This window comes from Chiloscyllium punctatum, chromosome 26, assembly GCF_047496795.1.
Source record: "Chiloscyllium punctatum isolate Juve2018m chromosome 26, sChiPun1.3, whole genome shotgun sequence".
NCBI classification, from domain to species: Eukaryota; Metazoa; Chordata; class Chondrichthyes; order Orectolobiformes; family Hemiscylliidae; genus Chiloscyllium; species Chiloscyllium punctatum.
Window position 1 is genome coordinate 59,508,105 of NC_092764.1, and position 14,315 is coordinate 59,522,419.

A 14,315-nucleotide genomic window follows, 5' to 3' on the forward strand; every position below is an offset into this window, starting at 1 on the left:
TTGGGAAAAGTGCCATGTTATTGAATATCATTCATTACAGTTGGCACAGCAATGTGGGGTTCCGAATCAATGTGACACAGTGTTAAACTGCATCACAATTGGCAAACACAAACACGATTATTTCCAATATTCAACTTTTCATGTCATGGTGATGGAGATGCAGGCACTCTCCGGACTGACATGAAACTTAAAATTTAAGCAATGACACTTTGGAGGCGTTCACTCCACCTTTCCTCACAGTGGTCCATCAACACCTGGGTTCACTACTTCCACCAGACTGCGCCAAATGGCAATGTGGTTTCAAGTTACCTTCGACGGGTAGTGGACTGTTGAGGTTTGAACATATTCCACACAGGTTTTACATTACGGTGGTAAATATCGTGTCAATAATGAACAGACATGCAGATATCAAAGCAACTGTGAGAATTTGCTTTATTCATTGATACATAATGTAAATTTTAAAAAAACAATTCACACACATTTCATTAGTTTATACTAAAATACAACTCAGGATCTACATAGTGAGGACATGCACAGTGAGGAATAAAGTACAAATGGACAATTTTTCAGAGATCGTGTCCGAAGAGCGTGTTGTTCAGGAGCAGCAGGTACATTTCTCAGAGGTTTTCCCTTTACACACACAGCCATTGGCACAGTTGGTGCATGCTGCAGGACAGCAAGAGCAGCAACCTGAGAGGAGAGGACAAAGACACAAATCACTCACAATCAATTCGTTCACTGAAAGCTCCCACAGCCTCCCATGACAGCACCCAGCTCCTCCCTCACAAACCCATCGGTCTCCCATCTCCCAGTCACCCCCCTGAAGGGGATCAGCAGCACATCCCAGTGAGAGACCGTTTGAGGGAAGATGTTCCTGTCACTATCTCCACAACACGGTTTCTAATGAGAAGTCTATAAGATCAGCGCTTTCCGATGGGAACCTCAGTCATTGCTTTAAGCAGCAGCTTCTGGTCTGGAGACTCTTCCGACTGGACATTGTAGAAATCGGATGGCAATTCAATCCGGTGTAATCCCGGATCATGTATGTGTCTGTGGTGTCCCTGTGTGAGTTGTGCCCAGGACTATGTGTCACACCAATAGAACGGGAGCAGTTTGAAAGCCTGTCCCATTGACTCACTTTTCTGGCAGCGTCCAGCTTTGCTGGTGGCACATTGACAGTTGGAGCATCTGCAGGTGTTTTCACAGGAGCAGGATCCTGAAAAGAGGAAAAACACAGAGAGTGAGTGGTGTGCACCGCCCAGCAATGGCCCCAGGCACGGGCTGGGCACGGGGCCCGGCTCTTTGTGCCATTGCCCTGGGCTGCAGTGAGTTAAAGAAGCAGCCTGGCCTCCCTGCAATGCTGCTGTCTCCCAGTCAGACTGAGGCCCCGCACTGGGACACTGTGCTGAAAGCACTTGCACCAAGCCCCACTCACCATCCAGGCACACACAGGGCTTCGGGTCCGACATCTCACCAACTTCTTCTGCAGCTTCCAGCCGGCTCCAATCCGCGCTTCTCGACCTTGTGCCGTTTGCTGAAGCCGAGCCGAGCTTTATGAGATTGTGATGGGAGGCGAACCGGCTGCAAAACCGGGCAACGGGCGGCTCGGCGCTACCTGAATGCACACGGCCCACCGGAGTGAGTCAGCGGCTGGAGGTTTGATTTGCAGCCGCTTCCTTCATTCACAACACGACCCGAAGGGATTTCTCAATCAGTGTAATACAGAGATCCTGTGTTGGGAAATATTTGGAGAGAGAGTGAAACCACACTGCAGGGTTCAGGGTAGGTATGGTCTGCACTCTGTCCATCGCCTCACTTATCATTTCCGTTCTCCAGATTAAAGACTTTTACGATTTAAAATGAATTAGTTTCACATGTTTTCTGGGCTAATAAGATGTTGAATTGATTGGTTATGAAAAAATAATGAAAGAACATACAAACACAGAGAATGGAAATATAGGATAAATTATCAGTATCTGAGCTGTGTTTGTGTTGGAGGCGATGTGTCTCACAACCAACATACAGGAGTGGGTCAGTCTTTGCTGCTTGTCCACCTTTCTGTGTGTTAAAGGAATCCGGAACCTCCCCAACTATTAACAGAGACAGGGTCTTGGGGGGTCTGTATTTTATGCACTGTCTCCTCTGTATTTGGACTGTCTTATGGACATGTCATTGTCACTGTTTTGTGAGTGAAAGTGGATTTGAGGTTTGTCCTCATTTCCCTGAAAACTGGTTGAACGGGAGGGTTTGGGGCCTGGCTTTGCCATTCCTCTCCCTTGTAAAATTGCTGTTTTCTCCGTTTACATCTGTTAGTGTTGACTGTTTTGGAAACAGTAGATTGTTTTATAAACAAAAAAAAAGGTAAAGAAAACAGAGTCCGTGTGAATGATGTAAACCTCGACAAATCGATTTTGTCCATTGTATCATTCCCAGCTCTGTGTGTCCCTGTTCTTTTGTTTAACTTTATCGTCACGTGTCTGCCCATTTCCCCCTTCTCCTTTTCTGAGCCGTTTATTATCTCCCTTATTGCTCACGACTCTCCTGATCTCCCATTCCTGAGCAAACCTGGAGACCTCCCTCGAGTTGGGGTTAGTGCCAGAAGATGGGAGAATTACAAAATTACCCCCTTGTTCAAAAAGGATATGCCCAGCAATTACAGACCCATCAGTTTAACTTTTGTCGTGTAGAAACTTCTGGTAATAACAATTTGCGATAAAATTAATACGAATATGGACAAATATCAGTTAATCAGGTCGAGTCAGAATTGCACCCTGTGGGAAGGTGATGCTTAACTAACATGTTGCACTTTTATAACGACATAAAAGAGAGGGTGGATATGGTTAATGCAATCAAAAACATGTACAAGAACACAGTGGTTAGCACTCCTGCCTCACAGCGCCAGAGACCCGGGTTCAATTCCCGCCTCAGGCAACTGTCTGTGTGGAGTTTACACATTCTCCCCGTGTCTGTGAGGGTTTCCTCCAGGTGCTCTGGTTTCCTCCCACAGTCCAAAAATGTGCAGGTCAGGTGAATTGGCCACGCTAAATTGCCTGTAGTGTTAGGTGAAGGGGTAAATGTAGGGGAATGGGTCTGGGTGGGTTGCTCTTCGGAGGGTCGGTGTGGAATTGTTGGGCCGAAGGGCCTGTCTCCTACCTTCAAGTCAATCTGAGTCCAAATGGCCAGCTCTCCCTCTATTCCATGTGATCTAACCATGTTAAACAGTCGACAATGTATGTCTTGATGAAGTCCATATTGACTGTACCCACTGCCTTGCCTTCATTAATCTTCTTTGTCACTTCTTCAAAAAACTCGTTACTGAGACACGATTTCACACAAGCAAAGCCAAGTTAATGATGCTTCATCATTCCTTGCCTTTCTAAGTCCATGCAAAACCTACCTCTTAGAATGACCTCCAACAACTTTCCCGCCACTGACACCAGGCTGACCAGTCTACAGTTCCCTGACATTTCATAGCAGTGGCTCTCTTCCAACTTCGAACTGAAACTTTCAGATCAGGTTAACGATTTTCCATAACTATTTTTAAACTAATATAATCATGATGACTGGCCCCAAAGCTCTCCCCCACTGACAACTCAGTCACTTGCATGTGATAAGGTAGGAATGGTGTCGAGTCCAGGAATAGGGAGATTACATGAATCCTGTATAAAACACCAGTCACAAAGCAGCTGGAGTATTGTCTTCAGTTTTGAAGATAGATTGGAAATGGTGAGACAGTTTTCTTTGGAGAAGAGAACGTGAGGAACTTTCGATGAAGTTTTCAAGGTCGTGAATGAACTGGGAATGACACACAGGGAAAATGAGTTATTCCAAATCATAAATCAATGATGACGAGAGAGTTGGAGAAGTAAAGGTGATATAAGGTAAAATAGTTTCACATTGCTGTACTTTACACCATTATTAAGAATTCCTACAGTGCCTTATGCAAATAAGGCAAGTGACTGAGGTGTCAGGTGGGGGAACAATTTGTGGGGAATCTGTGGAAAACATTGTCACAGGAGGCTGTCGAGGGCAAGTCGTTGGGTGTCTCTGAGAGAAACAAATTCTTGACGAACAAGGTGCTTGAAGGTTATGGGGAGAAGGCAGGAGAATCGAGTTAATAAACATATCAGCCATGATCGAACGGCGGAGTAGACTCGGTGGAGGAAAGGTGACTCTGTCCTGTATGATTCGATGATTCTATGAGCTGGGAGAGCGATTGGAAAGCAGCAAATATCCCGAGTGGAAAGAGGAAATGTCAGGTCAAACAGAAAGTGCTGTCCCTGCCTCCCCCAGACCGTGACGGGGAATCGTGTTCCAGACGCTCGGACACTGGCTGATCCCACAGGAACTGCTGACACATTACACTGATTGAGAAATCCCTTCGGGCCGTGTTGTGAATGAAGGAAGCGGCTGCAATTCAAACCTCCAGCCGCTGACTCACTCCAGTGGGCCGTGTGCATTCAGGTAGCGCCGAGCCGCCCGTTGCCTGGTTTTGCATCCGGTTCGCCTCCTATCACGCAACCTCTGAAAGATTGCCCATTTGTATTGTATTCCCCAAGGTGTATGTCCTCATTATGTAGATCCAGAGTTGTATTTTAGTACAAACTGATGAATTGCATATGAATCGATTTTGTAAAATTGTTTTTCATTTAAGTAAATAAAATAAATTGCCCCATTTACTTGATAACTGCAATTCTGTTCATCAGTGAAGTGATATTTACAATCCTAATGTAACCTGCACTGAACATGTTCAAACCTGAACAGTCCACAGCAGATAAAAGGTCATTAGAAGTCACAGTGCAGTCTGGTGTAGTTTGGTGGATGTGGTGAAACCAGGTGGTGATGGGGTAGTATCAGGGATGGTGGAGTGAATGGTTCCATGGTGTCACTGCTTCAATGTTAAGATTCCTGTCAGTGAGGAGAGTACCTGCATGTCTGTCACCATGTCACCAAAATGTGAGTATTGGGGATAATCGTGTTTGTGTTTCCCAGTTGTGATGCAGCTTAACACTGTATCCCATTGATAAGAAACCCCAGAGTGGAGTGCCCACTGAAATGAATAATTTTCAATAATATAGCATTTCCCAACTAGAGGACATCTAAAAGCACACTCAGACATTGCAGTAATTTTGAAATGCAATGCTGATATTTCAGCAACACATAGGCAATCTTGCAGTGACCCAGAAATGGTTAACATGATCCATTTGGTACAAAAATATCAGGATGTGACATGAATTAAAAGCATTGAATGGAAAGGCCATACATTTCCAGAGGGACCTGGCAATTTTTGCACATCACACTTTAATGACAGCAGGAGAGGTATAGAGCACAATTGCTGCAATATTCTCAGCTTTATTAACAGTGGTGTAAATTACAGAAGTAGGGAGGACACACTGAACCTTTACCAGACGCTCTTCAGACCTCAGTTGGCGTATCGTGTTCAATTTTGAAGATAGATTGGAAATGGTGAGGCTGAGTGAGGAAAAAGACAAAGGGAAATGTGATTGAGGGTTTCAATGTTGTGAAAGGTGAGAGCATGGAACTGAGGGAGAATGATATTCCAGCTCATAAATAATGAAGAAGAGGGTACAGATTGAGAGCAATCCATAAAATAAGTAATTGTGATGCCAGGCAAAAATGTTTTTACAGAGTGAGCGGAATGTACTGCATGAGAGTGTCGTTGAGATAAATTTAAGTGAGTCATCATAGAACTCTGACAGTGTGTGGAAACAGGCCCTTCGACCCAACAAGTGATCTTGATGATATGAACCAATGGGTTGAGGAGTGGCAGATGGAGTTTAATTTAAATAAATGTGAGGTGCTGCATTTTGGGAAAGCAATCTTAGCAGGACCTTTGTACTTAATGGTAAGGTCCTCGGGAGTGTTGCTGAACAAAGAGACATTGGAGTGCAGGTTGAAAGTAGAGTTGCAGGTAGATAGAATAGTGAAGAAGGCATTTGCTATGCCTTCTGACAAATGTACCTGCTGTTCCTGAACAACATGCATGAACAAACCACGGTGCATAATATTAGACTTTCAAACCACAGTGATGTCTGTGACAGTCTGGTAAATGAGCTTAAACTCTCTGCAGGCAGACAAGCTCCAGGAATGGTGGAATGAATGATTCAATGGTAGTTCTGCTGATGCAGTAATGGAGCAACATCCCATTACAAACACTGCCATAAAGTGGGGCTTGCCAATTTCCTGATGAATGGCTTTCCCTGAAATGTCGATTCTCCTGTTGCTTGGCTGCAGTCTCTCCTGCTGTCATTTTGCAGCACCACAGTCTTGAATCTGATCTCCAGAATCTGCAGTCCTCACTTTCTCTCTATAAAATGGATATTAGCCCATTCTAATTATCAGATCTTCTGCATCCTCAGGTTTATGAAACATAGTGTTTGAAAACATTTGAAAAAGAGCAGGCATGTGTTCCTGTCTCCCACATAACATTTCTCAGGATCTCAAATGGATGAAGTGGTCAGTCATTGTTGTCTTTGCATCTTTCTGTGTAAAATGAATCCCATGCCTCTGTAATAACTAACAGAGAATAAAGAAGAAAGAACAAAGAAAGTTTCAGCACAGGAACAGACCCTTCAGCCCTTCAACCCTGCGCTATCTAAACCTGTCACCTATTTTCAAACAGTATGTATCTATTTGCTTCCTGCCCATTCATGTACCTATCTAGATACACCTTAAATGACACTATCGTGCCTGCCTCTAACACCTATGCTGGCAATGTGATCCAGGCTCCCACAATCCTCAGCATAAAGAACTTTCCAGGTATATCTCCCCTAAACGTTTCCCTTCTCACTGTGAACTCGTGATCCATAGTAATTGAGTCCCCCACTCTGGGAAAGAACGCTTCATGCTATCCACCCCGTCGATACCTCTGATGATTTTGTAGACCTCAATCCCCTACCCCCCACCCCCCTACCAACCTCCGTCTTTCTAATAAAAATAATCCTAATCTACTCAACATCTTTTGATAGCTAGCCCCCTCCATACCATGCAACATTCTGGTGAACCTCCTCTGCACACTCTCCAAAGCATCCACATCCTTTTGGTAATATGGCAACCAGAGCTATATGCAGTATTCCAAGTATGACCGAACCAAAGTCTTATACAACTGCAAATTGACCTGCCAACATCTGTACCCACTGCCCCATTTGATGAAGGAAAGCATGCCATATGCCTTCTTGACCAGTCTATTGACCTGTATTGCCACCTTCATGGAACAATCAAGCTGAACACCCAGATCTCTCTGTACATCATTTTTACCCATGATCTTTCTATTTGCTGTATGGTTCGCTCTTGAATTAGACCTTCCAAATGCATCACCTTGCATTTGCCCAGATTAAACTCCAGCTGCCATTTCTCCCCCCAACTCTCCAATCTTCCTATATTCTGCTGTAATCTCTGACAGTCTCCTTCACTGTCTGTGACTCCACCAATCGTACTGTCATCTGCAACCCTGCTAAACATAGCACCTATGCCTTCCTGCAAATCATTTATGTATATCACATGCAACACTGGTCCCAACACTGATCTCTGTGGCACATCGCTGATCACAAGGTGTCCATTTTGAGAGACTCTCTTTAACGACTCCTCTCTGTCTCCTGTTGCCCAGCCAGTTATCTATCCACTTAGCTAGTACACCCTGGACCCCATATGACTTCGCCTTCCCCATCAGCTTACGTTATCAAATGTCTTACTGAAGTCCATGTATATGACATCTACAACCCTTCCCTCATCAATCAACTTTGTCACTTCCTCAAAGAATTCAATTAAGTTGGTAAGACATGACCTTTCCTGCACAAAACCATGTTGCCTATCACTAATAAGCCCACTTTCTTCCAAAAGGATCCTATCCATTAATATCTTCTCCAGCAACTTCCCTACCACTGACGTCAGATCCACCGATCTATAATTGTCTGATTTATCCCTGCTACTCTTGTTAAACAAGGGGACAATGTTAGCAATTTTCCAGTCCTTCTGGGCCTCATCCATATTCAGGGTGCTGTAATGATATCTGTTAAGGCCCCAACGATTTCCTCTCTCACTTCCCTCAGTAACCTTAGTTAGATCCCATCCAGACCTTGGGAAATACTCACCATAATGACTTTTAGAATACCCAACACTTCCTCCTTTCTTCTGGCAACTTGACCTCGAATAATCAAACATCCATCCCTAACCTCCACATCTGTCGTATCTCTCTCCTCAGTGAATACCAAGACAAAGTATTCATTAAGCATCTCACCCATTTTCTCTGACTCCACCGCATAACTTTCCTCCTTGGTCCTTGAGCGGGCTAACATTTTCTCTAGTTACCCTCTTGCTCCTTATATATGAATAAAAGGCTTTGGGATTTTCCTTAACCCTGTTTGCTAAAGATATCTCATAACCCCTTTTAGCCCTCTTAATTCCTCAGTTCAGATTGGTCCTACATTCCGGACATTCCTCCAAAGCTTTGTCTGTCTTCAGTAGCCTAGACCTTATGTATGTTCCCTTTCTCCCCTGCACTCATCTCACAATTTCACCTGTCATCCATGGTTCACTAATTTTGCCATTTCTATCCCTCATTTTTGCAGGAACATATCTCCCCTGTACTCTAATCAAGCTCTCTTCAAAAGCCTACCACATATCAATTGCAGATTTGCCTTCAAACACCTGTTCCAAATCTACACTCCCCAGTTCCTGCTGAATTTTGGTATAGTTGGCCTTCCCCCAATTTAGCACTCTCCCTTTAGAACAACTCTTGTGTTTGTCCAATAGTCTTGTGAGTATTCTAAAACTTACAGAATTGTGATCACTATTCCCAAAGTAATCCCTTACTGCAACTTCAACCACCTGGCCTGGCTCATTGCTCAACACCAGGTCCAGTATGGTCCCTTCCTGAGTTGGACTATTTACATACTGCTTTAGAAAACCCTCCTAGATGCTCGTTACAAATTCTGCGCCAATAGACCTTTAACACTAAGTGAATCCCAGTCAGTGTTAGGATAATTAAAATCATCTATCACCATCACCCTGTAGTTCTTACATCTTTCTATAATCTGTTCATACATTTGTACCTGTATCTCACAATTGCTCTCGAAAGGCTTGTAATAAAGGCCCAACATTGTTACTATGGATTGTGAAGAACCAGGATTGTTGACAGGAGTGCAAGATTTAATGAAGTATGCAAACCGAAAGAAGAGTTGGCATTACCAACTCTTTCTATCATTGTCCTTTTCTTGCATTTCTTCGAAATGTCTGCTCTCTTTCCCGTTCTATTTTCTTGAGCCTCTTAATATCTGCCTCATTACTTATGACAATATTGTTGTTCAAATCTTGACCAAACCCAGTGTTCTCCCACGGTTTGGAATTAGAGTCAAACAACTGGGGAATTACAAAATGGCACCCTTCTTCAAAAGCTGGTTGTGAGGAAAAGCCCAATAATTACAGACCTGTCAGTTGAAAGTTGGTAGTGAAGAAACTTCTAGAAATAACGACTTGGTCTAAAAGAAGTGGTTACATGGAGAGATTTGGATTAATTAGGTATAGTCAGCATCTAGCCTGGATTTTATCCCTTTAATGCTCTCTGTTGAGAGGATCTCCGACTGTGGACCTTACCCACTAAACACATAAGTAGTAAAACAGTCATCAAAGGAGAATGTGATGTTGAATTGGAACCAACAAGGAGACTTGGTCCAACGGCAGACAACATGTTTACATTACTGGAAGAAGTTTATTCTGATCACCTTCTTCTCTAAGGAAGAGACTGTTGCCACTGTAACAGTAAAGGTGGAGTTGAAAGTGATTTGGATAATTTAGATTAAAGGAATTGACGTGTTGACTACCCAATCGAAGCAGAAAACTCAACAATCGAGATGAGATGCATCCAGATTTCATGGGGAAGTTCAAAACTCAGGGTCATATTTTAAGCCATTTGGATAAATCTATGAATAGGAAAGGTTTGTTGGGATATGAGTGAAGTACAGGCAGGTAGGACTAGTTTAGTTTGGGATCATGGTTGGTGAGGACTGATTGGACCAAATGGTCTGTTTCCATTCTACATTACTATATGACTCAAATTGCAAATGTTGCACATTGATTTCAATAAAAACTTGAGCGGTAAACCCAGGAACTATAGGTTAGTCAGATTAACATTGGCAATGGGACAGTATTGTTTACAATATTCCTGTAAAAAATTAATTGGCATTTAACAGATACAGTGTTTTGGAAATTAAAATGTACATACATTTCAAAAGGATAGTCATGTTAATCTAACTTGAGGAAGTTCTTGGAATGTGGATTTGGTATGTTCTCTGTGGATTGTTAAGAACCAGGATTGTTAACAGGAGTGCAGGTGATGTTGCATACCCAGATTTGCAAAAGCTATTTGACAGTATGCGAATTAATCTGTATGCCAGTGAAATTAAAGCTGCTGACATGAACAGGTCAGGGGAACAAAAACAGAAAAGTGGCTCAGCGACACAGTATAGTGTGTACTGGTGAACATTTGCTTTTCAAATTGGAGGCAAGTATACTGTAGTCATATACTGTAAACAATATGTTTATAGATGTATGTAATGTATGTGATTTTGTTATAATCAAAATCGGTAGTGTGGACTGACCCCAGTTCTTGATACATCAAAGTTTGAATTTAAGAAGTGTGTGGTGGTGTTATTGCTCATTACATGTATTTTAGATTCAATTCAGCAGAGTATCCGAAAACAGTTAGATTCCTTCAGTCACTCCAACCCTAAATAATCTGTTGCAAACAAAACCTATTTAACCAAACGTAAAGAAATAATTCATAAAATTACGCAAATGTTTAGGCATAAAACTACCCTTAATGAAAACAAATACATTTTCACCCTCCACTTGTGGAAAGAAAGTACAGAACCTTCATAGAATTACTTTCTAATTATATTGACAAAATAATTGTTAATTTGAAGACAATAACTAATCGCAGTTTGCTCATATGGTGGTCAGCAAGCAATGTCAATTTCCACTCAGGTTATTGGTGCAGGGATATCTTTCTGATTCAATAATATCTAGTGAACTTAATATTTTCTAATGACAGCTGCTGTAGATTCAAAGTTCTCCTCTGGGAACCTATACCTGTGATGATGATGCCTTCCAGTTAGTTCTCAGCCTACAAACACCAGTGAAAGGTTGTTTGGAGAGAAGAAAGAGAGTTGTTGCTTCTCATGGAATATGTGGCACACTGTGTGCAAATTCAATATCTCCTGTAGTCCCTCAATGGAAGTATCAGACTTAGCAAGTCCAGTTGTAAATCTAGCGTTTTCCTGTGCTGCAGCCCATCAATTTTGCTCTGCAAAATGTTGTTTTCAAACTTTTTAGATTAATTTTATCTGTCCAAAAATCAGCATTATAAATTAATATTTTATTAAACACACCTTCATACAAATAAATATTAGTTACCTTAATGTAGGCATGCAAGGCAAAATATCAGACAATCTCAGAATTTTTACAATGCAGTAGCAGACCATTTGACTTTCATTTCTGCATCAACTCATTGAGTTACCATCTCCCCTTAGTGCCACATCCCCACTGGTTTCCTGTAACCCAATCTATTATGTTGATCAAATAATGATGTACAGTTCTTTTGAATGCCTCTTTAAATTTATCTCAATAACACTTCCAACCAGTGCCTTTCTCTTGCTCTGTGAAAACATTCTTTGTCTCGTATCACAATTGGTTCTTTAACAAACTGCTTGATATTTCTGCCCTCTTCTTCATCTTTTCATGAGTTGGAAGAGTATTTGCCACATCTTGCATGCTCAAACCTTCACAAATTTACAAACTTCAAACGTATTTCCCTTTTTCCTTTATTCACCAAGTCAATCAGCCTCACCATCTACAAACTAATATCAAAACTGGACATAATGATTCACCTGAGTTCTGATCAAATTTAGTGTATCCTCCCTACATCTGTACTCTGTAGCACTATTACTCAGGTCTAGAGCAGAGCATCAATTGTGCTCCACACGTGTCCTTTCCATCATTAATGTGTGATGCAAAAGTATTGCCAGGTCCCTCTGCTAACGCATACCCCTTACAGTCAATTGTTTTAATTCATACCACCTCTCTATGTTTCCATTCCAAATGTATTATGTCAACAAATTATGTTGGTAGTGCTTTGCTGAAATGTCAACAGTGTATTTCAAAATTACTGCAATGCCTGAGTGCACTTTCAAATGTCTTGTCTTTGGAAAAAGTGTTATGTCATTGAAACTCATTCTCTACAATTGGCAGTTCACTGATGGGTTATTTATGAATGTGATACAATGTAAAGCTGCATCACACCTGGGAAACATAGACACAATTATCCCCAATATCCATATTTTCCTGCCTTTTTGGTGGAGATGTAGGTACCACACTGAATGAAATGAATTTTAATATTGTCAATGACACCATGGACACCATTCACTGCACCATTCCTCACCCTGTTCTCTCATCTTCCTCCTGCCTGCACCAGATGCCAAGTTGGGTTCAATGATATACTATGGACTGTTTTAGATGTGAACATCCACAATACAGGTGGCATTATAATTGTATCTATCTTTTCATTAATAATCAGCAATGCACATTTCACAGCAGCTAGGACATTTATTTTAATCACGGATACAAAAAGAACAATTTCAGAAATGATTCACAAACTCATCTGTTTTTAACAAATACAAAACACAGGATCTGTACACTCAGGAGATGCAGCTTGGGGCCTACAATACAAATGGACAATCTTTCAGAGATTGTGTCTGAAGAGCGTGTTGTTCAGGAGCAGCAGGTACATTTCTCAGAGGTTTTCCCTTTACACACACAGCCATTGGCACAGTTGGTGCATGCTGCAGGACAGCAAGAGCAGCAACCTGAGAGGAGAGGACAAAGACACAAATCACTCACAATCAATTCGTTCACTGAAAGCTCCCACAGCCTCCCATGACAGCACCCAGCACATCCCTCACAAACCCATCGGTCTCCCATCTCCCAGTCACCCCCCTGAAGAGACTCAGCAGCACATCCCAGTGAGAGACAGTTTGAGGGAAGATGTTCCTGTCACTATCTCCACAACACGGTTTCTAATGAGAAGTCTATAAGATCAGCGCTTTCCGATGGCAACCTCAGACATTGCTTTCAGCAGCAGATTCTGGTCTGGAGATTCTTCCGATTGGACATTGTAGAAATCGGATGGCAATTCAATCCGGTGTAATCCCGGATCATATATGTGTCTGTGGTGTCCCTGTGTGAGTTGTGCCCAGGACTATGTGTCACACCAATAGAACGGAAGCAGTTTGAAAGCCTGTCCCAGTAACTCACTTTTCTGGCAGCGTCCAGCTTTGCTGGTGGCACATTGACAGTTGGAGCATCTGCAGGTGTTTTCACAGGAGCAGGATCCTGAAAAGAGGAAAACACAGAGAGTGAGTGGTGTGCACCGCCCAGCAATGGCCCCAGGCACGGGCTGGGCACGGGGCCCGGCTCTTTGTGCCATTGCCCTGGGCTGCAGTGAGTTGAAGAAGCAGCCTGGCCCTCCCTGCAATGCTGCTGTCTCCCAGTCAGACTGAGGCCCCGCACTGGGACACTGTGCTGAAAGCACTTGCACCAAGCCCCACTCACCATCCAGGCACACACAGGGCTTCGGGTCCGACATCTCACCAACTTCTTCTGCAGCTTCGAGCCGGCTCCAATCCGCGCTTCTCGACCTTGTGCCGTTTGCTGAAGCCGAGCCGAGCTTTATGAGCTTGTGATGGGAGGTGAACCGGCTGCAAAACGGGGCAACGGGCTGCTCGGCGCTACCTGAATGCACACGGCCCACCGGAGTGAGTCAGCGGCTGGAGGTTTGAATTACAGCCGCTTCCTTCATTCACAACACGACCCGAAGGGATTTCTCAATCAGTGTAATGTGTCAGCAGTTCCTGTGGGATCAGCCAGTGTCCGAGCGTCTGGAACACGATTCCCCGTCACGGTCTGGGGGAGGCAGGGACAGCACTTTCTGTTTGACCTGACATTTCCTCTTTCCACTCGGGATATTTGCTGCTTTCCAATCGCTCTCCCAGCTGATAGAATCATCGAATCGTACAGGACAGAGTCACCTTTCCTCCACCGAGTCTACTCCGCCGTTTGATCATGGCTGATATGTTTATTAACTCGATTCTCCTGCCTTCTCCCCAAATCCTTCAAGCACCTTGTTCGTCAAGAATCTGTTTCTCTCTGAGACACCCAACGACTTGCCCTCGACAGCCTCCTGTGACAATGTTTTTCGCAGATTCCCCACAGACTGTCTCACCATTTCCAATGTATCTTCTAAA

The 14,315-nt window shown here is 43.1% G+C and overlaps 2 long non-coding RNA genes across 2 annotated transcripts; both read right to left on the reverse strand.

Moving 5' to 3' along the window:
• Positions 1–415: 415 nt before the first annotated feature.
• Positions 416–4,360, reverse strand: LOC140453104 (uncharacterized). Its single transcript, XR_011952297.1, has 3 exons — positions 1,436–4,360; positions 1,139–1,216; positions 416–690 (listed from the first exon to the last, which is right to left on the reverse strand). It is a non-coding gene; the product is annotated as an uncharacterized lncRNA (long non-coding RNA).
• Positions 4,361–12,594: 8,234 nt separating this feature from the next.
• Positions 12,595–13,793, reverse strand: LOC140453105 (uncharacterized). Its single transcript, XR_011952298.1, has 3 exons — positions 13,624–13,793; positions 13,327–13,404; positions 12,595–12,878 (listed from the first exon to the last, which is right to left on the reverse strand). It is a non-coding gene; the product is annotated as an uncharacterized lncRNA (long non-coding RNA).
• Between the last annotated feature and the right edge of the window lie 522 nt (positions 13,794–14,315).